The sequence below is a fragment of the Dasypus novemcinctus genome, chromosome 4 (assembly GCF_030445035.2).
Source record: "Dasypus novemcinctus isolate mDasNov1 chromosome 4, mDasNov1.1.hap2, whole genome shotgun sequence".
Taxonomy (NCBI): Eukaryota; Metazoa; Chordata; class Mammalia; order Cingulata; family Dasypodidae; genus Dasypus; species Dasypus novemcinctus.
Window position 1 is genome coordinate 23,465,319 of NC_080676.1, and position 26,379 is coordinate 23,491,697.

Here is a 26,379-nt window from a genome sequence, read left to right on the forward strand (position 1 = left end):
TTTTCCATCTATATTCATAAGAGATATTGGTTTATAATTTTCTTTTCTTGTGGTATTTTTATCTGGCTCTGTATTAGGATGATATTGGTGTCATAGAGTGATTTAGGGAATGTTTTCTGCTCTTCAACTTTTTGGAAGAGTTTGAAGAGGGTTGGTGTTAATTCTTCCTGAAACATTTTGTAAAATTCCCCCATGAAGCAATCTGGTCCTAGGCTTTTTTTTTCCGTTTTGAGGTTTTTGATTACTTATGCAGTATCTTTACTAGTTATTAGGTTGCTGAGACCTTCTATCTCTTCTTGAGTCAGTGTGGGTAGTTTCTGTGTTTCTAGGAATTTCTCCATTTCATCTAGGTTACCTAATTTTTTTGGTGTACAATTGTTCATTGTATCCCCTTATGAACCTCTTCATTTCGGTAGGGTCAGTAGTAGTATCCACCCTTTCATTTCTGGTTTTAGTTATTTGCACCCTCACTTTTTTTTTCTTTGTCAATCTAGGTAAGTATTTATCAATTTTATTGATATTTTCAAAGAACTAACTTTATGTTTTGTTGATTCTCTCTTTCATATCTCCACTCGAATCTTTTCCCCCCTTCCTTCTGCTCATTTTGGTTTACATTTGTTCTTCTATTTCTAGATCCTCCGGTTTTGAGGTTAGGTCTCTAATTTGAGATCTTTCTTCCTTTTTAATATAAGCATTTTATATACATATTTTTTAAAGATTTATTTATTTCTCTCCCTTCCCCTCCTTCCCCCACCCCAGTTGTCTGTTCTCTGTGTCTATTTGTTGTGTCTTTTTTGTCCGCTTCTGTTGTTGTCAGCGGCATGGGAATCTGTGTTTCTTTTTGTTGTGTCATCTTGTTGTGTCAGCTCTCCGTGTGTGCAGCGTCATTCCTGGACAGGCTGCACTTTCTTTCACACTGGACGGCTCTCATTACAGGGCGCACTCCTTGCACATGAGGCTCCCCTATGTGGGGACACTCCTGCATGGCACAGCATTCCTTGCATGCATCAGCACTGCACATGGGCCAGCTCCACATGGGTCAAGGAGGCCGAGGGTTTGAACCATGGACCTCCCATGTGGTAGACGGACGCCCTAACCACTGGGCCAAGTTTGCCGCCCAGCATTTTATATTAAATAAATTTTGGTATGTATGTGTGTGGTGTTTCCATTTTCATTGTCCTCAAGATATTTCCTAATTTCCTTCATGATGTCTTCTTTGATCCATTAGTTAAGAATATATTTTTCAACATATCTATGAATTTTTCATTTCTTCCTCTATTATTGGTTTCTATTTTTCATTCTACTGTAGTTGGAAAAGGTATATTGCATGGTTTCAATTATTTTACTTTATTAAGACTTGTTTGGGGACCTAATATTTGGTTTCTTCTGAAGAATGATCCATATACACTAGAGAAGAACGTGTATTCTGTTGTTGGGTGAAGTGTTCTATATATATCTGTGATGTCTAGTTAGTTTAGAGTATCACTTAGTCTTCTATTTCCTTATTGATCTTCTATCTAGATGTTTCATCCATTATTGAAAGTAGTAGTATTAATTGTAGAACAATCTATTATCCCTTCATATCTGTTAGTATTTCCTTCATGTATTTTTGGGCTCTGCTATTAGATGCATATATATTTATAACTGTTATATCTTCTTGTTTAATCAACTTATTTGTCAGTACATAATGACCTTCTTTATCCCTTATAACAGTTTTTGATCTTAAGTCTATTTTATCTGATATTATTATAGCCAGTCTAGCTCTCTTTTTGTTACTATTTGCATGGTATATTTTTCCCATGTTTTCACTTTCAACCAGCTTTATGTCTATGAATTTAATGAGTCTCTTGTTAACAGCATAGAGTTGAATCCTGCTTTTCTATTCTTTCTTCCAGTAACTACCCTTTGATTGGAGAGTTGAATCCATTTACATTTAAATATTCACTGATAATGTGTGACTTTCTTCTCCCATATGCTGTTTACTCTTTGCAAATCTTTTACCTTTTCTGTCCTTCAATTTTTCTATAAATACAAACTCTTATTTATTTGATGTTTTATATTGTACCATACTGAGTCCCTTCTTATTTCTTTCTGGGTGTATTTTTCATAAATTTTGTGGTTACTATGGGGCTAAAATTTAACATTCTAAAATTAGAGCAATCACATTTGGTTTGATACCAACTTAACTTCAATAGTGTATGCATACACTGTTGCTATAGCACTTCTGTCCTTGTAACAAATTATATCTTTGTACATTGTGTGTCCAAAACCATAGATTTATCATTACTTTTATGCACTTGAATTTTGACCCTTGTAAGAAGTAAGAAGTAGAGCTATATACTAAAAATATGATACAATATTACTGGAATTTATATTTATTCATATGTATACCTTTGCCAAAGGTCTATTTCTTTATGTCTCTTTGATCCACTGTCCTTTCAGTCTGAGGAACTCTCTTTGGCATTACTTATAAGACAGACCTTGTGTTGATGAACTGCCTTAACTTTTGTTTATATGGATATCTTAATTTCGCCTTCATTTTTTAAAGAGTGTCTTCCCAGATATAAAATTCTTGGTTGCGATTGTCTTCTCTCAGCACTTTAGATATTTCAACACACTGCTTCCTCCCTCATTGGTTTCTGATGAGAAAATGGCACTTTATCTAATTGGGTCTCGCTTGTGCATAACATGTTGCTTTTCTCTTGCAGCTATTGGAACTCTCTCCTTGTCCTTTTGATTAGCAGTTTGACCACCATATATGTGGAAATATTTGTCTTCGAGTTTTCCTGTTTGGTGTTCAGTGGGTTTCTAGGATATGTTTATTCATGTGTTTGTGGAAGTTTCCTATTATTATTTTTTTGAATATTCCTTCTTCTCCTTTCTCTCCTTCTTCTCCTTCTGCCTCTTCCATAGTGTGTATTTTGTTTTGTATGATGGTGTTCCACAGGCCTCAAGCTATTTTTGCTCTTCTTAATTAAATTTTTCTTTCTGATCCTCAGTATGAAATTATTTCAATGATTTTGTCTTCACATTCACTGATACTTTCTTTTCTCACCTCCTATCTGCTATTGAAACCATCCTGGGAAGTTTTCATTTCAGTTATTGTGGTCTTCAACTCGAGTTGTTTGGTTCATTCTAAAAATTTGTATCTCTTTATTCTGATTTTCATATTGCCCATTCATTGTTTTCCTGATAATCTTTAGTTCTTTCTCTGTGTTTTCTTTCTTCTCCTTGAATGTATTAAAAAAAAAAAAAGTCTTTGCCCAGCATGTTCATAGTCTGGTCTTCTTCATTGATGATTATTGGAATTTTATCCTCTTCCTGTGGAAAGGCCATCATTTCCTATATATTTTCTTGTCTTGTAATCTTTGGTTGCACACTATACATTTTGGTATTTTAAAATGTTAACTCTGGGATTTAGTTCCTGAGCTGCCTGCTTCTTGAGTTGTTATATAGCTTGTGATATGACAGATTTCCTGCATGCCAGGAGCTAACAAAACCAACTATACTGCTACAAAAACACCTTTTCAGTCTTTTCAAACTGACTTTGCATTGACTTGTGCTTTCCTTCAGCTCTCAGCCCTCCCATCAATGAAGTCAGCCCAAGGTGAAAGCAATATGTAGGTGCACCCTGTGTTTTCTGGACCCGTGTCTTGTCCTGGGTTTGTGCTTGCAGGTGGCTTGAATGTCTCCTGTACTTCCCAGAGAACAGACTTTCTCCTTTCCTGATTGTTCCATTGCAAGACTTAAAGCAGGTAAACCATTGCCTCAGGTCACCTGACTATTGTTTCTTATACAACTTTCCCTGTCTCAAGTTGCTTTTGCCTGGAGGGCTAATTCTGGGAGAGGGATAAAACCTGAGAAGAGTTTTCCAGGTCACTCTTTTCCAGATGAACAAGGCCAGGAACCTACGAAGGACGTGCATGTTGACTGCATACTTCCTTGGGGAGGAGGTGGAGGTGGGTCCAGCAAGGGTGCCAGGGGCTTCTCCTTTGTCTTTTTGAAGCTGTGTTTTCCTTGATTCTGCACTTGCCCTGTAAAATGCAGTCTTTAAACTATTTTCTGTAGCTTTAAAGAAGTTTTAAGTGTCTTCTGCCACTTTTGCCTGGGGCAGGTAGGAACATTGCCCACCCTCCGAGCTGGGCACCCCAGTGATCTGAAATAGCTAATTGAAAGCAGTGATCGGCTATCTGACTGCTCACCCCCTGGATCTTGGAAAACTTGGTCTTTATATCCTACCCTGAAGCAGCAAGTTGCACTGGGGGGAAGGGCTGAGTAACTCACTGCTTCTTTCCACATATCTAGAGAATGGGTGATGGCAGCCACTGCCTGCAAAACATATTTCACTTGTATTTACTGTAATTTACCAGTGTAAACCTTCTGCTCTTTCCTGTATGCTGCATTTACTAGACTCCATAGTTTCAAAATAGTTGATTAAGACAGTTACTTCCTGTTTAATAGTTTTTGGGGGGAGAGACTGATCCCTGGAGCCACCTACTCCACCATCTTCCCACAGTCTTCCTCCTAAAAGAATCTTGGTGTTGTAAAAATCAATCTCATATTTAATTTTATATGACATTTTACTTTAGTCTTTATAGAATTAAAAATGATTATATACCAGAAGGATTACATGAGAACTTCTGAATACTGAAGGAATAAAGTTATCATATTTTGAACCATAAAAACAACCATATAATTCATCAATAGATAAATTATTTAATTAAACTGTTAAGCATAAGTGTTCATATCAATAAAATATAAAAAACTTAAGTTCTTAAGTGATACTTGAGAGAATTAAAATGTAAAAACATATTCTATTATAACTTCTGGTTTCACAGAACATACTTTTCAGCATGCTCTATCTGACCAACTTTTGATCTTTATTTTTAGGTATTAAATTTAGCAAAATTAAGAAAATGAAATCACTTTCTGCCTGTGGGACAGCAAAAATACTTTCATGTCCTCAGAAGCAATAAAAGCAAATTGGACACTGTTCAAAAACATCTTAGAATACTGCAAATTTATCAAATAAAAATTAAAATTCCTACCAGCAAATTCTAATTAAATAAAAAAATACCATTGTACTTTAGCATTGCCAAATCATAAAGTATTTCTTTTAAAATCTTTTTTAAATATAAGATTGTACTTATAAATAAGAATGGAAAAGTTACTAGCCTACATAAAACTGTTAACAGTTCCTCTTCCTTATGGAATAGTATCAGTAATAAAATGAATGAAATGCTCACACTTTATAACTCAAATAATATCAATTATTGTGTGCCCTAAGCAAATAATTCTGCTGTTGCTATAGGTCAAAGCCCAGAATGAGATGATTTTATTGTTCACTTTATCTTGATAAGACAGGTAGGCAAAAATGTCATTTTTTTGTTATAGATGAAAAATTGGGATGAGAACATGTATTTGCTCAAGGATTCACAGTGGTAGGATCAGAAAAAAGCCAAGAAAGTAAGAAATATATTAGAGACAGAAGAACAAGTTCATTAAAGTGAGATGATCAGAAATTTAAAAACTGTTACAATAGAAATCATAGCTGTTTGAACACAGTCACTTACACATAAAATATCATGATTTTTTTTATTGATTTCATTTTTGTTTTATTGCTCATTGTTCTTTTTGCAAGATGAAATTGATTTGATTAGATGAAATAAAGCCTCTCATTTTACATTCCTGGATCTATATAGGTACACTTACTATTTAACTGGAAAAATAGTTCAGAATATTCTAGCTTAGTGTTTTGCAAACTTTCCCACTGTGATAAGCCCATTCTGTAGAGACAATATAAGTACATCCTATGGAATACGGCTTTAGTCTGGTTCAGTCACTATATGCCTGCAATATCATTGAAGTCTAACATGTCATACTAAACTTTCCTTTTCCTTTATTTTCTTTCTCTTTTGTCTTTTCCTCTTTTTATATTTTCTTTTTCACTTAAACAATGGCAATTCTAAAGATTTAGAATAAGCAGAAACAAGTGCCAAAGAAGAGCCTCAAGACAAAACCAAACAAAAATAAAACCCTAGACCAGAGAGAAATTGACCAACAGAGTAAAACCATCAAGATAAACAGATGCCTAGATACAAGCAAATCATGACAAGCCATACTAAGAAACAGGAAGATATAGTCCAGTCAAAGGAACAAATTTAAAGCCAAAGGAAACAAAGATTTTGGGACAATTAATCAAAGATGTCCATACAAATCTTCTTAATCAATTCAAGGAGATGAAGGAAGAAATAAAGGATTTTAAGATGACACTGGGAGAGCATACAGAAGAAATTGTAAACATATGTTTAAGAAGTAGCAGCTCTTATGGTAATAAAAGGCATGATAGAAGAAATTTAAAATATATTAGAATCACACAATGGAAGATTTGAACAGGCAGAGGAAGGAATTATTGAATAAGAAAATAGGACATCTGATATTGCACTGATAGGGGAAAAAATGGACAAACTTGAGCAGGGACTCAGGGAATTAAATGACAGTGCAAAATACACAAACATACACATTACGGGTATAACAGATGGAGAAGACAAGGGAAAAGGGACAGAATAATAATAGCCCAAATTTTCCCAATTTTTATAAGGGGTATGGATACACATGTTCAGGAAGTACAGCATACTCCAATCACAATAAATCCTAACAGATCTACTCTGAGACACATACTAATCAGACTGTCAAATTCCAAAGATGGAAAAATAATCCTGAAAACAGCAAGATTAAAGAGACCCAGCACACAAAAGGAATGCTTGATAAGATTAAGTGCTGATTTCTTACCTGAAACCATGGAGGTGAGTAGGTAGTGGTATGATGTATTTAAAGTAGTGAAAGAGAAAAACTGTATCCAGAAAAACTGTCCTTCAAAAGTATTCACAGGTAAACAGAAATTTAGAGAAATCATCAACAAGAAGCCTGCCCTTCAAGAAATAATAAAGGAAGTTCTGCGGGTTGAAAAGACAGGAGAGAGTGGTTTGGAGGAGAGTGTATAAAGGAAAATTATTAGTAAGGGTAACTAAAGTACAAAAAGAGAAACAAAAATAAGATTAACAATATAAAAGCCTAAAGATAAAATGGTTGAAGTAAGTAATGTCTTTATAGTAATAACATTCAACCTTAGTGTATTAAATTCCCCAATTAAGATACACAGATTGAAAGGATGGATTAAAAAAATAAGTGCTTCAACTACATGCTGTCTACAAAAGACTTACCTCAGACCAAAGGATAAAAATAGGTTAACAAGTGAAAAAGTGGAAAATGATTTTCCACCAAAACACTAACCAAAAAATAGTTGGAGGGGCTATACTAATATTGGACAAAATAGACATTAAATGCAAAATTCTTCAAAGAGACAAAAAAAGGACACTATGTATCAATAAAAGGGGCAATCTGCCAAGAAGAAAGATAAATATTTATGCACCTAACCAGGGTGACTCAAAATACATGAGGCAGGGAAGCAGACTTGGCCCAGTGGATAGGGTGCCCGTCTACCACATGGGAGGTCCACGGTTCAAATCCTGGGCCTCCTTGACCCGTGTGGAGCTGACCCACGTGCAGCGCTGATGCGTGCACAGAGTGCCATGCCACGCAGGATGTCCCCCGCATAGGGGAGCCCCACGTGCAAGGAGTGTGCCCCGTAAGGAGAGCCGTCCAGAGTGAATGAAAGTGCAGCCTGCCCAGGAATGGCGTTGCACACACAGAGAGCTGACACAACAAGATGACACAACAAAAAGAAACACAGATTCCTGTGCCACTGACAACACAGAAGCGGACAAAAAAAAAAGAACACGCAGAGAATGGACACAGAGAACAGACAAAGGATCAATAAAGAAAGAGAGATCTTAAACTATAGGGTAAAGGAACTAGACCTAAGAAACATATACAGAACATTGTACTCCATAACAACAGGATATGCATTCTTTTCAAGTGCCCATAGATCATTCTCCAGGATATGAACATCACCAAACAAATCTCAATGAATTCATAAAGACTGAAATTAAACAAAGCACTTTCTTTGGCCATAATGGAATGAAGCTGGAAATCAATAATGGCTGGAGAACTGGAAAATTTAAAAATATATGGTAGTTATACAGCACACTCTTAAAAATAAATAGATCAAGGAGAAATATGGAACAGAAAGCTGTAAATATCTTGAAGAGAATGAAAATGAGAATACAAAATATGAAAACTTATGGGATGTAGTGAAGGCAGTGCTGAGAGGGAAATTTATAGCGCTAAATACCTACATTTAAAAAGACAAAGGGGCTAAAATCAAAGACCTAATTTCACATCTGGAGGAACTAGAAAAAGAAGAGCAAACTAATCCCAAGCAAACAGGAGCAAAGAAATAACAAAATTAAATGAAATTGAGAATTTAAAAAAAATTCAGAGAATTAACAAAACCAAAGCTGGTGTTTTTAGATTAATAAAACTGACAAACCCTTAACTAGACTAACAAAGAAAGAAAGAGAGAAGATGCAAATAAACAAAATCAGAAATGAAAGAGGGGACATCACCACTGACTCTGCAGGGAAAAAAAAAAGAATCATAAGAAGATACTATGCAAAACTGTACGCCAGCAACTTGGACAACTCAGATGAAATAGATGAAGTTCTAAAAACACATAAACCTACACTGGCAAAAGAAGAAATAGAAGACATCAACAAACCAATCAAAAGTAATTATCAAAAATCTCCCAACAAACAAAAGTCTAGGACCTGATGGCTTAACAGGTGAATTATAACAATCATTCTGAAAAGAACTCATACCAATCTTACTCAAACTCTTTGAAAAATTGAAGAGGAGGGAATCTTACTTAAATTATTCTGTGAAGCCAACACCACCATAATTAGGTTCATTAATACCAAAGCAAGAGAAAGCTTCTACAAAAAAATTACAGACCATTCTTTCTAAGGATTTTAGATGCAGAACAAGACAATGATGCCTATTCTTACCACTCTTGTTCAACATTGTGTTAGAAATTCTTGCTAGAATTGTTAGGCAAGAAAAAGAATAAAAGGCATCCAAACTGGAAAAGAAGAAATAAGACATTCACTATATCTAGATACCATGATCCTATATATAGAAAGTCCTGAAAAAAAAACTACAACAAAGTGAATAGAATAAATGAGTTCATCAAAATGGTGATATATAATAACACCATGCAAAAATTAGTAGTGTTCGTATACACGAGAAATGAATAATCTGAGGAGCAAATCAAGAAAAAAATTTCCATTTACAATAGCAACTAAATAATCAAATATCCAGGAATAAGTTTAACTAGCTATGTAAAGGAACTAAACGACCTGTACACAGAAAATTACTGAATATTGTTAAAAGAAATAAAAAAAGACCAAAAAAAAAAAAAAAGGACATTTCATGTTCCTGGATTGGAGGACTAAATATCATCAAGATATCTCTTCTACCCAAATTGAGTTACAGATTCAACACAATTCTAATAAAAATTTCAAAAGTCTTTTTTTTTTTTTTTTGCAATAATGGAAAAACCAGTTAGCAAATTTATTTGGAAGAGTAAATGGCCCCAAATAACAAAAAAACATCTTGAAAAAGAATTAAGTTGGATGACTCATGCTATATAACTTTAAAACATCCTACAAGGCTATAGTGATCAAAACTTCATGATATTGGCACAAGGATAGACATATTGACCAATGAAACTGAATTGAGAGTTCAGAAATAGACCCACACATCTATGGTCAACTGATATTTAACAAGGCTGCCAAGGTCACTCAACTGGGACAGTATAGTCTCTTTAACAAATGGTGCTGAAAGAACTGGCTATCCATATCCAAAATAATGAAAGTGGACCCCCATATCATGCCCTATAAAAAATTAATTCAAGATGGATCAAAAGCCTAAACATAAGAGCCAAGACCATAAAACTCCTAGAAAATAATATAGGGAAGCATCTATGAGACCTTGTGGTAGGCAATGGTCTCATAAACTTTTCACCCATAGTGTGAGTAATGACACACAAAAAAAGATAAATGGGAGCACCTCAAAATTAAAAGCTTTTATGCTTCAAAGAAGTTTGTAAAGAAAGTGAAAAGGGAGACTTCTGGGAAGATGGAGGATTAGAGAGGTAAAGGGACCACCTCTTCCCAGAAAAAAAAATAGCTAGAGGAACATATAGAGACTGGAGGGATGCGCTAGGGCACAGGACACCAGGGGAAGGTGAAACACCACCCAGAAGAGAGAGGAGAAAAAGAAAGGAGTCTCAGCTGACTGAAAATTCTGAATAGAGCTGCAAAAGCAGCAGTAGGTGCCCTCCCCTCTGCACCTACTGAGGAAATAGCTCTGAGGACTGCAGCAGCTGTATACCACAGTGGCTGCAGACTGAGGGAGTTGCAGGGGACCTCTTCCCCAAGGAAAGGGGTGAGGGAGGAACATTGCCCATAGCAAATTCAGATTTTGGTCAGCAAAATTGGTCTGTTTTATTGGAGAAGTCACACATTTCCAGGCTGGGTGGGGCCATGGCATTATTTGCCCTGAGAACAGGCAGGGAGCTAAAGATAATTTGCTTCCTCAAACACCCGCACTACTGACTGCTGCAGAGGCAGAGGGAGAGAGGGTGTGGCTAGCCAAGGGTGGAGAACAGCCACTGAGAAAGTTTGTTTGTGCGACTTGGCCAGCCCTGAGGACAATGCTTCTGTGTCACCCATCCTCTAGAGGAGTTACTCTGAATGAAATTCCCCCTAGCACCTGAGCTGTGAGCTGAGAGGTTCACCCAAGAATGCTATCTGCTGTCCAGACCAGAAAAGCGCATAAAAAATAAATAAATCAAAGGCAAGCAGGTGCATTTACTGTCACCCTCTCCAAGGTCCTTGGAAACTGGCCTGCCCCCCATTATTGAGTCCTTAGCCCTTATTTGAACAGTTAAACAGGGACAATTTTAAATATCTAGAACAAATTGAACCAAGGTCAAAGAACAGTTGTAGCACACAGCTACTTAAAAGTAAATCTCTAGGCAGGAGAGAAACAGAACATCAGTGTTAACTCAGAATTAGAATCAGATGTCTCAGCATCAGCAAAAAGTTGCAGCCCATTCAAAGTAAAAGGAAGATATGACTCAGGTAAAGGAAAAAAATTAAAGCTCCAGATGAGACACAGGACTTTGAACAGCTAATCAATGAGGTTTATACAAATCTCATAAATAAAATCATGGAGTTGAAGGACATATTTAGAGAAATAAAAGACATTAAGAAAGCACTGAGTGAGCACACAAACAAAATTGAAATATTGGATAGAAAAATAACAGAGTCTGTGGGAATGAAAGACACACTAAGTGAGATTAAAATACAATAGAGGCACAATAGAGACACAAAGCAGCAGATTTGAAATCATGGAAGAAAGAATTAGTGACATAGAGGAAAGAATAACTGAAATTGAAGAGAAAGAAGCACAGAGAGATAAAATAAAGGAAAAAAAAATTAAGCAGGGGCTCAGGGAGTTGAATAATAACTTCAAGTACACCAGGATACTTGTAGTGAGGAGTTTCAAAAAGAGATGAAAAGGGAAAAGGGGTAGAAGGAGTGTTTAAAGAAAAAATGGCCAAGAATTTCCCAATTCTCATGAAAGACATGAATATACTTGTCCAGGAAGCACAACTTACTCCAATTAGAATAAATTCAAATAGACGTACCCTAAGACACATAATATGCAGAATGCCAAGTGCCAACAATAATGAAAAAATTCTGAAAGCAGCAAGAGAAAAGCAAAACATCACATAAAAGGGACAACCAATAAGAATTGCTGCTATAATTATAATACTGCAAGAGAAAAACTGTCAGCCAAGAATTATTTATCTGGCAAAACTGTCCTTCAAATATGATGATAAGCTTAAAATATTCACAGATAAACAGAAACTAGAAGTGTTTGTAAACAAGAATCTGATCTGCAGGAAATAGTAAAGGGAGTTCTGCAGCCAGATAAGAAAAGACAAAAGAGAGAGACTTGGAGGAGAGTGTAGATCTGAAGACTATCACAAAGGGTAAACAAAAAGGTAAAAAGAGTCACCAAAGTAAGGTATGATGTATGAAAGCCAAAGGATAAAATGCCTTTATGTAATAACATTAAATTTTAATGGATTAAATTCCCCAATCAAAAGACATAGGCTGAGAGAATGAAAAAGAAAACATGAGTCATTCAAATATTGTCTGCAGGAGACTCACTTTAGACCCAATGATGCAAACAGACTGAAAGTGAAAGGTTGGGGAAAGATATTTCATGCAAATAGTAACCAAAAGTGAACAGGCATAGCTATACTGGTGTCAAAAAAACCAGACTTTAAATGCAAAAAAAAGTGACAAGAGATGTAGAAGACCATTATATGTTAATAAAAGGGACAATCCAGTAAAAGGGGTAACAGTCATAAATGTCTATGCACCCAACCAGAGTGCCGCAAAATACATGAGGCAAACTCTGGCAAAACTGAAAGAAGAAAGAGATGTCTCTACCATAATAGTTGGAAACTCCAATATGCCACTTGAGTCAATAGAACAACTAAACAGAAAATCAACAAAAAAACAGGGAATTTGAAAACAGGGAATATGATAAATGAGCTGGACCTGACAAACATATACAGAACATTGCACCCAAATCAGCAGGTTATACATTCTTTTCAAGTGGATATGGATCTCTTTCCAAGACAGAGCACATTTTGTGCCACAACACAGCACACAATAAATTCAAGAAGACTGAAATTATACAAAACATCTTTTTTGATCATAATGGAAAGAAGCTGGAAATTATTAATAGATGGGAAAGGAGGAAATTTGCAAATGTATGGTGGCTAACTCAACCATCTTAAACAACCAATGGGTCAAAGAAGAAATTGCCAGAGAAATTAATAGATATCTCAAGATGAATGAAAATAAAAACACAACATATCAAAATGTATGGGATACAGTGAAGACAATTCTGAGAGGGAACTTTATACCTCTAAATGTGTATATTAAAAAAGAAGAAAGAGCTAACATCAAAGAACTAATTGAACAACTGAAGAAACTAGAAAAAGAACAGCAAACCAATCCCAAAGAAAGCAGAAAAAAAAGAAAGAAATATTAGAGCCTAAATAAATGAAATTGAAAACAAAAAAAATTAAGGAAAATCAACAAAACCAAAATATGGTTCTTTGAGAAAGTTAATAAAATTGACAAACATTTAGCAAGACTAACAAAGAAAAAAAGAGAGAAGATACAAATAAATCAGGAATGAAAGGGAGGCATTAAGACTGACCCCACAGAAACAAAAAAGATCATAAGAGAATATTATAAGAACCTCCTTGCCAACAAATTAGACAACATAGATGAAGTGGACAAATTTCTAGAAATGCACAAACAACCTACACTGACTCTACAAGAAATACAGAAACTCAACAAGCCAATCACAAGCAAAGAGAATGAATCAGTCATTTAAAATCTTCCAACAAAGAAATGTCCAGGACTAGATGACTTCACAGCTGAATTCTACCAAGGATTTTGAGTAGAATTAGTGCCAATACCATTTAAACTCTTCCAAAAAAAATAGAAAAGGAGGGAAAATTACTCAACACATCTCATGAAGCCAACATCACTCTAACAGCAAAGCCAGATAAAGACACTATAAGAAAAGACAGTTATGGACCAATTTCTCTAGTGAACATAGATGCAAAATTCTCAAGAAAATACTTGCACATTGAGTCCAGCATATAAAAACAATTATACATCACAATGAAGTGGATTTTATTCCTGTAATGCAACATAAATCAATTAACATAATGCACCATATTAACAAATTGAAGGGAAATAACCACATGATCATCTTAATTGATGCAGAAAAGGCATTTGACAAAATCCAGCACTATGTTTTTTAACATAACAAATGGTATATGACATGATCCTATATATTTTTAAATTCCCAGATTATCTACAACAAATCTTCTTGTGCTAATTAATGAGTTTGGCAAAGTGGCAGGGCACAAGATCAACATGCATAATCAGTAGTGTTTCTATACACTAGTAATGAGCAAACTGAGGAAGAAATCAAGAAAAAATCCAATTAAAATAGCAACAATAAGACTCAAATATCTAGGAATTAGTTTAACAAGGAACATAAAGGATCTATATTCAGAAAATTACAAAACACTGCTAAAAGAAATCAAAGACCTAAACAAATGGAAAGACATTCTATGTTCATGGATTGGAAAACTAAACATCATGAAGCTGTCAATTCTACCCAAATTGATTTATAGGTTCAATGCAATACCATTCAAAATTCTAACAACCTATTGCACAGAAATAGAAAAGTCAATTACCAAATTTATTTGGAAGAGAAAGTGGTCCTGAATATCCAAATACATCTTAAGAAAGAAAAGCAAAGTTGGAGTACTCACGATCCCTGACCTGGAATTGTATTATAAAACTACAGTTGTCAAAACAGCCTGATGTTGCTATATAGATAGATATATTGATCAATGGAATCAAACTGAGAGTTCAGAAATAGATCCTCACCTTTATGGGCTACTGATTTTTGATAATCCTACTAAGTCCACTTTTCTGGAACAGAACATTCTCTTTAATAAATTGTGATGGGAGAACTGGATATCTTTAACCAAAAGAATGAAAGGGGATCCCTACCTCACTCCCAATACAAGAATCAACTCAAAATAGATCAAACAAACATAAAAGCAAGGACCATAAAAGATATTGTAGGGAAACATCTACAAGAATTTGTAGTAGGTAGGTGTAGCAGTTTAATACTGTTGATGAATTCCAGAAAGAAATATTGGATTATGTTTGTAATCTGATCTGTGTACCTGGGCATGACTGAGTTAAAATTAGGAATAAAAGCCATGGCAAAGAACGAAGTTGAGGGTTTCTGATGTTGGATTTCTGATGTTAGAGCTTGATGCTGAAGACCCAGGAAGTCAGCACCCAGAGGAAAGAGAAGCCAGCCCCGGGAAGGAAGGAATCTTGCACCCAGAGAAAAGCAAGTCCCAGGAATGTAGGAACCCAGGAAGCCTGAACCCTCAAAGATGTCAGCAGCCATCTTGCTCCAAATAGATTTTGATGAGGAAAGTAACTTATGCGTTATGACCTGGTATCTGTAAGCTCCTACTCCAAATAAGTACTATTTATAAAGCCCAGCAGATTTCTGATATTTTGCATCAGTACCCCTTTCCTGATTAATACAACAGGGTTCTCTTAAACCTTATACACAAAGAACAACAAAAGAAAAATATAAGTAAATGAGATCTCCTCAAAATTAAATACTTCCACACCACAAAGGACTTTGTAAGGAGGTAAAAAGTCAGCCTATTCAATGGAAGAAAATATTTGGAAATCAGACAAGGGTCTAATATTCATGATATATAAAGAGATCCTACAACTCAACAAAAAGACAATGACCCAATTTTAAAAACGGTCAAAAGAACTGAATAGACATTTTCTAAAGAAATACAAATGGCAAAAAAAATCCCCACACATGAAAAAATGTTCAGCATCACTGGCTGTTAGGGAAATGCAAATCAAAGCTACAATGAGATATTTTACACCTACTAGAATGACCACTATTAACAAAACAGAAAAATACAAATATTAGAGAGAAAGTAAAGTGTTAGGAATGCATGTTCACTGTTGGTGGGAAGTCTGTTTGGCTGTTCTTAAGGAAGTTAGATATAGTTCTACAATGTTCATCTGCAATTCCACTACTATGTATATACCCAGAAGAACTGAGAGCAGTGACATGGAGAGACATTTGCATACCGATGTTCATAGCAACATTATCACAAGTTCCAAAAGACAGAAAAAAACCCAGGTGTCCATCAACTGACAAATGTATAAACAGTGAATATTTATACATTTGTCAGTTGATGGACAATTTTTGGAAAACACATATCTGATAAGGGCCTAATATCCACCAAATACAAAGAAATCCTACAATTCAACAATAAAAAGACAAACAATGAAATTTAAAAATGGGCAAAAATCTTGAACAGATATTTTTCCAAAGAGGAAATACAAATGGCTAAAATGCACATGAAAAGTTGCTCAACAACACTAGCTATTAGGGAAATGCAAATCAAAACTACAATGAGATATCATTTCATACCTACTAGACTGACTGTTGTTTTTAAAAAAAAGAAAACCAGAAAACTACAAGTGTTAGAGAGGATGTGGAGAAATAGGAACAGTCTTCACTACTAGTGGGAAAGTAGAATGGTACAGCCACTGTGGAGGGCAGTTTGGCCATTCCTCAGGAAGCTAAGTATAGAATTGCCATATGATCCAGCAACCTTGCTACTAGGTATATAATCAAAAGAATTAAAAGCAGGGACATGAACATATATATATGTCCAGGTTGAGTATCCCAGTTGGGGAAACAGCACTATAGCTAGTTAGTGTCTTCATACAGCATAATTATTACACTGATATACCCTAATATTTACCTAAAATGGTGGTTCCAAATGTGTTGGCTTGTCCACAGTGCTTGCTGTGCCTGCCTTCATTTGTTACTATAAAATTTCTTCTGTGGAGACAAGTGAAATTTTGGCAGTGTGTAACCATTCCATCTCTCAGATATAATTTGGGGAATTAGGTAGATTACTGGACCCCAGTCAGGAGCCTGAATGCTGGCCCCTGCTTTATTGATTACTCATTACCAAGATATTAGATATAGTTATTTTAGGTGAGACACAAAGTGGGTTATTATAAGTCAAATTTATGTTAGAGAGTAATATATTGACCTTTGTTGCACAAGGTAGAATCTCAATAACATTGATGGAATCAAATTAATGAATTTGAAGAGAACATTTATTGACTTCTTAGACAAAGCTAAGTAAACTCACTTATATAAAATACAGTCCAAGGCAAAAGGAGTATAATATGCATGTCCAGAGATGAAGACTGGAACCTCCAGGGCCTTCTAAATGATGATTATCACCACTAATGATCCAGAGCCTACTGGATCCAGAACATCAGGAGAAAGATAGAAGATATGGTCCTATCTATTTGGTCCACTGTGGACATGAGTCTTTTATGACACAGAGCTTCCAGCTAGATTGTGGGGGCCAGCACTACCTTTAGGAAAAGTTAATGTATTCATGAAATACATTGCCAGTCTTTCAGTGTCACTAATCTGATGGAGGGAACATAGTTCACTTTCTCCCTCATCCCCAACCCCCAATTTGTAGCCCTTACACCTTCCTGCACTGCCCAAGGAGAGATTTCTTTGGGCCCAAGATATAAACAATGGTCAACAAAGTCCCTTAGCCATCAGCAAAGCTCCTTAGCCACTACTGTGACTTCCACTCCCAGATGAGTTAATATACCCCTTGGCTTTTCCACAGGTCTTCAGAGTCCCTGGAGAAGAATGCTTCATCAGACCAAGAGATGGTTGGCCTGGTTCCCAGAGCATAAATATACCCATTAGTGACTGTTGGCTATGCTGGGGTCTATGAGCCATTGCTCTAGTAATATATTTTTTATATAAAATGATGTGAACACCAGGTATCAAGAACATTTAATTCTGCAGTATGTTAGAGATAATTGTTGTTTTTTAGTAATAGAGTTGATAAGAGGGATAAATCATCTACCTAACATTTTTTAAAAATCTGATTTCTAAAGGGGAAGCTGCAGGATCTACAATGCCCAAAGCAAAGATCTGCCATGGGACATAGGAGAATGAGATTAGGCAGAGGTTGACAACTCAGAGGATCACCCTGAACACTTAGCCTCAGGGAAGCACTCAGTTATTTTTGATGAAAAGCTGTGTGTGCTTCCAGAAATACTTCTTAAGTAGCATTTCCTCATCACTGGTTTCTTCTCTCACATATCAACCTGAGATTAGTCCTCTATAAGTAAGCATGAAGAAACCAAGGGGTTTTATGCCCAACTGCTTGCATTGCCAGTGTTCCTTCAGCCCAGGATAAAAAGAGAGGGTAAAACTTCTGCAGAATCTACTAGAGGATTTCTCTATTGAAGAAATTAGTAACCTTGATCCTAGGTCAAAGGGTTTACTTTGACCTACCTTTCCCTGCCCTACTTGCTTTCAGAGAACTCCCATTTTTAGGAACTGTGAGACCAGGGGTCCATAGTCAAACGGCAGAAAGGAGAATTCTTTTCCCTCAGGACTTCACAGATAAGTGGATGCTCTTCTAAGTAGAGGTTAAGTGGATGTCTTCTAAGTAGAGATACAATGATTTTGCTGTTTCCTTGTTTTTAAGGAAAATGTTAATATATTACTATTACTGATACAATATTAATAGCTTTTTGTATAGTTTCATGTTCACAGAGTCATATATGGTTATCTTTGAATGACTTTCTTGAATGAAAGTCCATGCTCTTCTAAATGTTTGACTCCCTTGAGCCTCAGAAATGAGTTGCATAAGAATCATATGCCAACTTTCAAAGTCTTGCAACACATACCATACTCACAAGTCAGGAGATAACCAAATAAAATTATAAATTATAAGCATCTAAAATAGACAATTATTTTCCCAGAATTAAGTTCCTCCTGGGAATCTATTTTTACTCAAATGTGTCATTGCAATAGACTTCTTCTAAAGAAAGCATGATAACATCTTAATCCATTATTAACTCATTTCATATAACTTCAGCCTTGTTTTTGAGCAGTAATTAAACCATAGATTTAACATGTTGTACTCACTTCAGAGATAGTTATAGAACAAAAGTTCTGGCTTTAATGTACAGCATACATCTTTTTGCTTAAGTTCCTAACCAGAAACTAAAGAAAATCTTCCTCCTGGACAAAATGTAGGCCAGTAGTCTGACTACAAAATGACAAATTTTCCTAAAGAAATAAGGAGTTGACAAGGGTTATGTAACTTCCACTTCCAGTCAAGATAGAGTGATAGGGACTGAATTTACTCTCTCACCTCAAACAACCACTACAATACCAGCAGAGCAAAACAAAGAAAAAATGTTCAAAGTTTCCACATATGAGGAAATGAAGGACAGTAAAGTGACCCCTGAGAGATGGCAAACAAATGAAGTGAACCAAGTGATTGCTCCAAATTAATGCACTGAGCAAGTTTCCAGGTCACTGTGCAGGGAGGAGGACTCATGAGAGCTGGATGTACTTCCTCAGTTGAGAAGAGAGAATTAAAGGCCTGAGGATGCCAAGGCAGCTAATGTCTACAGGACAGAGTCCTGGAGAGGAAAGAGCAGAATGGAGAAAGAACTCCAGAAATCTGCAGATGGTCCCCCTCAATCATGCAACAAAATATTGGTCAGGAATAATACCATCTGGAAGGATTAGAAAGAAGCAGTGACCATCATCCATACAGAACTGGAAATAGTGCCTGTTCCCATAGTCAGACTGGAAAAACCTCATAATTCACAGAATAACAGAAAAGTAATCGGAATAGTCTCAATAATAATTAGCCCTAAAGTATGCTTGCTCTGGTTCCATCTAGTGAATCTTAAATGCAGGAAGACCAAAATGTTTCCAAGTAACATAATTGCATCCCAGAACAAAGCTTAATAATCTTTACGAGAATACAAAAATACCCAGCACTTTTCAAACTTTACATATACTTGAAGAAGCAAATCCTAAAAACTTAAGGTCCAAAGTCAACAAGCAAACTTTTACATAATAACTCAACAACAAATACTTAAAGAAATATACCAAGGGAAGTGAATGTGGCTCAACTGATAGAGCTTCCACCTACTATATGGGGAGACCTGGGCTCAATCCCTGGGGCCTCCTTGTGAAAAAGAAGAAAAAGTGTGCCTGTGAGGCAAGCCAGTGCCTACATGAATGCCCGCATGGTAAGCCAGTGCCCCGTACAAGTGAGTCACACAGCAAGATGATGATGCATCAAAAGAGAGACAAGGAGAGAGTCACAGTGAAGTGCAACAGAAACCAGGAACTGATGTGGCACAATTGACAGGGAACCTCTCTCCCAATCAGAGGTCTCCAGGATCGAATCCCTGTGAATCTTAGAGGAGAGAAAATAAGAAGAGAAGACAACACAGACAGCAAAAGCAGCAGGGCAGGAGGAGGGGAAGGGGGGAAAATAAATAAAATAAGTTGTTTTTTTTTTTGAAAAGAAATATACCAAGTGTATCTTAGTTCTCATGAAGATTTACAATCTTATAGGGAGCAAGAAGGCTGACAGGTATTATCATAGAATAATTACCAAGTACAGCAAGAGTAATTCCATATGGAAGATGTTTTGGTAAGGGTGTTTCTCATTCTAGAGTCACTTTACCTCAGTCGTTGTCTAGAATTGGAAGCAACAGGAAAGCCGTGAGAAAGTAGAGCAGCCTCTCTGGGCCACGTGGTCTCTCACTTCAAGAGTCTGTGTCTGCCTGTGCATCTGTCTGCTCTCTCCTCTCTCTGTGGACTTCAGCTTGCATGGCCCTAGAGGGTCCTTGGAGCCCCAAATGACCCACACCTCCACGTTCCTACAGTTATAGGCCCAATCTCTTTGTTTTCTAACACCACATTTCCCAAGGAGCAGTCTACCAGGCTCCACCCAGCTTTTTGAGGTAGATTATACCATGAATTTCCTTTAAATTAAGTGTCCCAACCCTTCATCCAATCAGCTGTGAGTGGAAACAACATATTATCCCCCTCATCTGGCACTGTATTCAGGGCAGATTCACTTGGCAAAGGATTTGGCGGGGGGGGGGGGGGGGGGGGGGGCGGGGTAAGAGTTCTTTAAAAGGGAGGAACTAGAAAGATGAACAGAAGTTTGCCAAGAAGATGGGAGAGATGAAAACATTTCACACAGAGAGAAAACCAAAGAGATGTGAGTTCTTTATGTCTAGTATAAAAGATAAATCTCTTCATATTGGCCTCCTCTGTTAGAAAGATGATTTCTTAATACAAGTCAGTTCCACAATCCTGTCTGTGTGGTCCCTTCTTTGGCATGTTCTTATGGAAATAGTTCATTCAAGGATCTTCTGCCTTAGTAAACTGCATTAATAGAAAAAAGGATCCAGAAAGAGTTCTATCTTTTTGCACTCAGACTGGTCAGCCCAAATCTGTGAAATTGTGTTGCATTTTGGAAAGCACCCTTAGTGAGCCATTGGCAATGTGAGATGGATTGAGAGGAGGAAATGAGGAATAAGGGAAAGAAAATTAGTTCTTCAAGAATAATAGAAGAAATCAGGGCTATTTCACTTGAAAACAAGAAAGTAATTAGCTGCAAGGCTACGTGACAACTAATTCAGAATACCTAAATGGGCTGTCCTGCAGAAAAAGGCCACAGAAGGCAAAAATAACCCAATAGAATGGCAATGATTGAAAGGCCAATTTCAACTCAATATAAAGAAAGAAAAGATTCTAACAATTACACACTTATAGCTGTGAAGAGGGACATGAGACTTTTGTGATCCACTGAATTCCTCTCAGCTAGAATCCAAGACTGGTTTAGTCTAGGTGGTATAGAAACAAGGGGTGCAGTGGAGAAGGAGACAACCCTAAAATTGCTTTTGTAATAGAGGTAATGCACAGTCAGAATTTTTTGGATTAAAAGATATTTACCAGTGAATTCAGAGAATCAGTGTTAGTTCTTGTTAGAGTAAGATACAAAATTTGCACATAAGTTAAAAATAAAAAAGGAGAAACAATTGTTATTACATTTTTCCCCCAGAGCAAAACTTTGTTCAAAGAAAAAGCTTAGTGACACAAAGAAGTAAAGAAAACCAAATGAATAAAGTACTGTGTTCTATTTTGCTGTATGGTTGAAGGTATAGAGTGGCATTTCACAATATTAAATGATCTAAGTTCTGAAACCAGGGCATCTACTTTCTACAATGGGGTGGCCAAAACTGAGCATCATTTACATTCTATCCAAACAATTCTTCGGATCAACTTAAATAGAAAAGGGGAAGGGTGAACACAAAGATGAGAAGATAGAAATGAATTCTATATATTGGCATTATTATACTTAACTATATAAAAAAAAAACAAAAAAACCTCTAGCTAACACATACCTCAGCCAGTAGGAATCTGTATGACTCATTGTATCAACACTGTACACTTTGCCTTAACTTTAACAATGTGATATTCACCTAGTGAGCTGCATCCTACCTCCACCACTCACTAACTGTGAGACTCATTTAATTAGACCTCTCTGTGCCCCAGTTTTATCATCTGTCAAATGGTAGCTTCTTCATGGCATAATAATAAGAATTCAAATTTCATGTATATAAAATACTCAACATTATTTTTCTCACTTTACTATCTCAAACACATCCTCTACCTTGCCCAGTATTTGTTCACATCATCTAAAACCCTCTTAGTTAGTATTAGTGATGAGGGGAAAAATCAAATCTATACTTTAATTTGTTTCTTTTTCAATTCACAGTGCATAAGAGTCCCCTTTAGAATTATTTCTAGGAAGTTAAGAATGTGAATTCATTTCTCCCATGTGTTTGTATTTTAAACATTTTCTTCCAATGACAAGATAAACCTATCTTGTTAATTGGATATCTTTTAAGGTCATGGTTTATTGGATAAATTTAAACGGGTTGACTTTTAACAGTAATAGCATTTTTTAACCCCTAAAGCACTTGCTTGTTCCAAGATCTGAGTCCATCTGTGACAGTTATTCAGCATCTCAAAGGACTACTACTGGTGCTCTCTGTGATAGTCAAAATAATCGTAAACCAGTTTTGGTAAGCACAATTACAAATATCTGACAGACATGTTTTTCCATTGATAAGAAGAAAGGTTTCCTGAGACAAGTGTGATCAATATTCATACTAAATTTTGAAAATGCACTTATCACTTACGTTACGCCTAGAAATGTGGGCTGATAGGTCAGCTATGTAAACTGTTATCATCAGCCCCCAGACAAATGTCTATAACTAAATATCTGTCTGCAAGGCTCAGCCTCACTCTGTGAACTGGAGATGTAGGAACTTGTTAGTACAATAGTCTTCAGGTCTATTAGTATTCAACGAATGTAACCTCAACAGAACTTGTTACTATATAGAATAAAGTTGTATTCTCTGTACGACCCTCTACTTCAATAATGTGGTGAACTAAAGTATGGCCCCACATAGGTATTTGCTTTTGTATTAATTGTCTGAGGTATTTGAAACCATTACATAAGAAAGAGGATTTTCACTGGAAGAAAGCCCTGAGAAAACCTATTTATGAGCTAAACTTGATTTACTATGACAATTTACTACAGAATAAAATCATGTATAATCTAACTTCTTTGGAAGGAATGTACTTGTAGGAAAGGGATCATTTAACCCTATTAGGTAAAATAAAACTTAAATATGTGATAGCATAGGGAAAATTATATTATAATCTTTAAAAACAAGAATATAATATACCCTCATGCCCAAAAATTAAGGAAGGAGAATCAAAGCAATGAGAATCCCAGAAAATTTAGACTCACATCACTTCCAAATAATAATCTTTTAAATATTGCTGAAAATAATATTGAGGGAATTTTCATTTTATTGCAAAATCATAGACATGATTGTATAAATTATTATTTATTCAAATATGTAAAGGGAGAATCGTTTTATAATTCTGAGGAAAACCATGATTATATTTTCTTAAATTAGACTATGTTAAAATTCAATTATATTTTCTAGAGAATATAAATGGACCAATTTAAGAAGCAAGCTGAAAGAATTTTGGCAATATGACAGCTGGAATGGTAGAAAAACTCCACTTTCCAATTTTTAAAAAAATGCTAGCTAAATCTGACATCAAACTTGGTCTTAGAGTGGCATAGTATGCTCCAGGGTTCCATTATTCAACAGAATCTTTGAACAACTATCAAAACCTAGCAGAACCATCTTCCTGAAAAAATCCAGATATATTTAAAGGGATGCAGTAACTGGTCAAGAGCTGAATCAAGAAAACACAGCTTAAAAAAATGGTAAGGAAAAGTCATGTCACCCTTGTTGTCCATCCTCCATCACTCCCTGGCACATTGTGAAACCAGCGTACGCTCCCATTGTGGGACCCTGGTCCTGTTCCAGAGGTAGTGAAGTAACTATATGTACTTATTGGGGGTGCCTCTATGTCCCTGCCAATTTATCTGTTGGCAGACTGAAACTGAAACAGGAAATTCCTTTCTGACTATCTCTTCCAGAGCTTTCCCTGCAGAGGCAGAGAGCTAAAGAAATGTAAGAAATAATTAAGTCAAAGAAGCATGAGATGAAAGATTACCTCCTTTGAGTCATGCAATTGAGCACATAGGATGGAGGAAGTTGTCTATTTCAGAGGGAAGAGAGAGAGCATTTAAATTCCTGTACACATAGGAATACCTAAGGCCACAGTAAGCACAAGCCCAGGACAAGATACAGGCTCAGAAAAGAAGGACACTGTGCTTTGCATTCCCCTCTTGCTGATCTTCTTGATAAAAGAGCTAAACTATAAAGGAAAGAAATGGCTGACACAGTGCCAATTTGCAAAGACTGTAAAAAGTATTTTTTGCTGGTTTTGTTTGCTTTTGTTAGCCCATGGCACTCAAAATTATCCCTGTTATATCACTAGCTGGGTACAAACTTAAGAAATAGACATATTAGAAACTAAATCCAAGAGTTAACATTTTAAAGTATTAAAATATAATCTTTCCCTATACACTGTACAAGAAAAAATAAGATACAGGAAATGTTGACCAATCCAAAGGAAGAAGGAAAAGGATAAAAATCCAGATACCAATGAAGATGAAGATCAGACTTCGGATGTATTACACGAAGATTTTAAAAATGATCTTCAATATGCTCAAGGAGATAGAGAAAAACATAAAGAACTAAAGGATATCAGAAAAAAAAAGGGGGAAACAATATGAGAATCTCAATAAAGAAAAGTTATAAAAAGGATTCAAACAGAAATATAGGAGTTGAGAACCACAATAATTGAAATGAACACTTCTCTGGAGGTTTCACCAGCTATTGGAATTTAAAAAGGAAAGAATCAGTGAACTCAAGGACAGGACAATTAAATGATTTGTGTTGAGGAGCAGAAAGAAAAAAAAAAAAAGGATTTTAAAAAGTGAACAGAGCCAAAGAGACCTGTGCAATACCATCAAGTAAACCCATGTACAATTTATACAAGTCCCAGAAAGAGAAGAGAGCAAGAAGGGGGCAGAAGGGATATTTTTTTAAATGACAAAAAATTTCCCAATTTAACAAAAGACATGAATATGCACATTCAAGAAGCCTGAGAAACCCATACAAGACAAAATTGAAGCAGACCATGCAAAGCCTCACAGAAGTCAAACTGTTGACTGCCAAAGATAGAAGTTTTGAGAAGTAAAAGGGAAAAACAGTGTGTTAGGTACAAGGAGTTGCCAATTAGATTAAATGCTTATTTTTTCATCAGAAGACATGGAGGAAGGAAGGCAGTGGGGAAAAATATTTAAAGTTATTGCCAACCAAGAGCTTTACATCTGGTGAGACTGTCTTTCCAAAATGTGGGAGAGATTAGATTACCCCCAGATTAAAAAGAGCTGAAAAGGTTCATCACTGCTAAACAAAACAAAACACTAAAAATCAAGTAATGCTAAAGGGAGTTTTTTAGACTGAAAGGAAAAGATGCCAGACAGTGGACTGAAGGGGAATAAAGTAATAAATATGTTTGGTAAAGGTAACTATATGGGTAAATATAAATGCCACTATTATTGTATGGTACTTTTTTGTTACATAACATCACTTTTTACTTCTTACAGGTTGTAAAATGCAAAGGCATAAAAATAATGATAAATCTATGGTTTGGGACATATAATATATAAAGATATAATTTGTAACAGATACAAAAAAGTGAAGATATAAAAGGGTAAGGGACAGTACATGTGTGTATCATTGAAGTTAATTTGACATCAAGTCAAACATGATTGTTATAGATTTAGGATGTTAAATTAAGTCCCATGAAAACCAGAAAGGAAATATGTGAAAAAATATATGTAGAACAAAAGAAGAGGGGACTCAATATGGCACAATACAAAAAAAAAAAATATATATATATATATATATAAAATTAGACATTAATAGAAAATTTGAGAAATAAAAGACATGAGTTAGAAAGATCAACTAGCACAATGGCAGAAGGAAGTCCTGAAATATCAGTTGTTACTCTAAATGTAATTGGATTTAACTCTCCAGTCAAAAGGCAGAGATTATTGGAAAGAATTTAAAAATCATGACCGAGACTCACCTTAAATTTGTGTTGTAGGATGAAAGTGAAAGTGAAAGGATTGAAAAAAAAATATGCAAATAATAACCAAAGGAGAGCTGGGGTAGCAATACTAATATCAGAAAAAATAGACTTTAAATCAAAACTGTTATGAGAGACGGGGAAAGTCATTATATACTGATAAAGGCATCAATTCAACAGATGTAAGAATTATAAATATATATGCATCTA

The 26,379-nt window shown here is 35.7% G+C and overlaps 1 pseudogene; it reads left to right on the forward strand.

The window, feature by feature from the left end:
• Nucleotides 1-6,800: 6,800 nt before the first annotated feature.
• The window catches only part of LOC101437145 (heat shock cognate 71 kDa protein pseudogene), a 65,114-nt pseudogene continuing 45,535 nt past the window's right edge, over nt 6,801-26,379 (forward strand).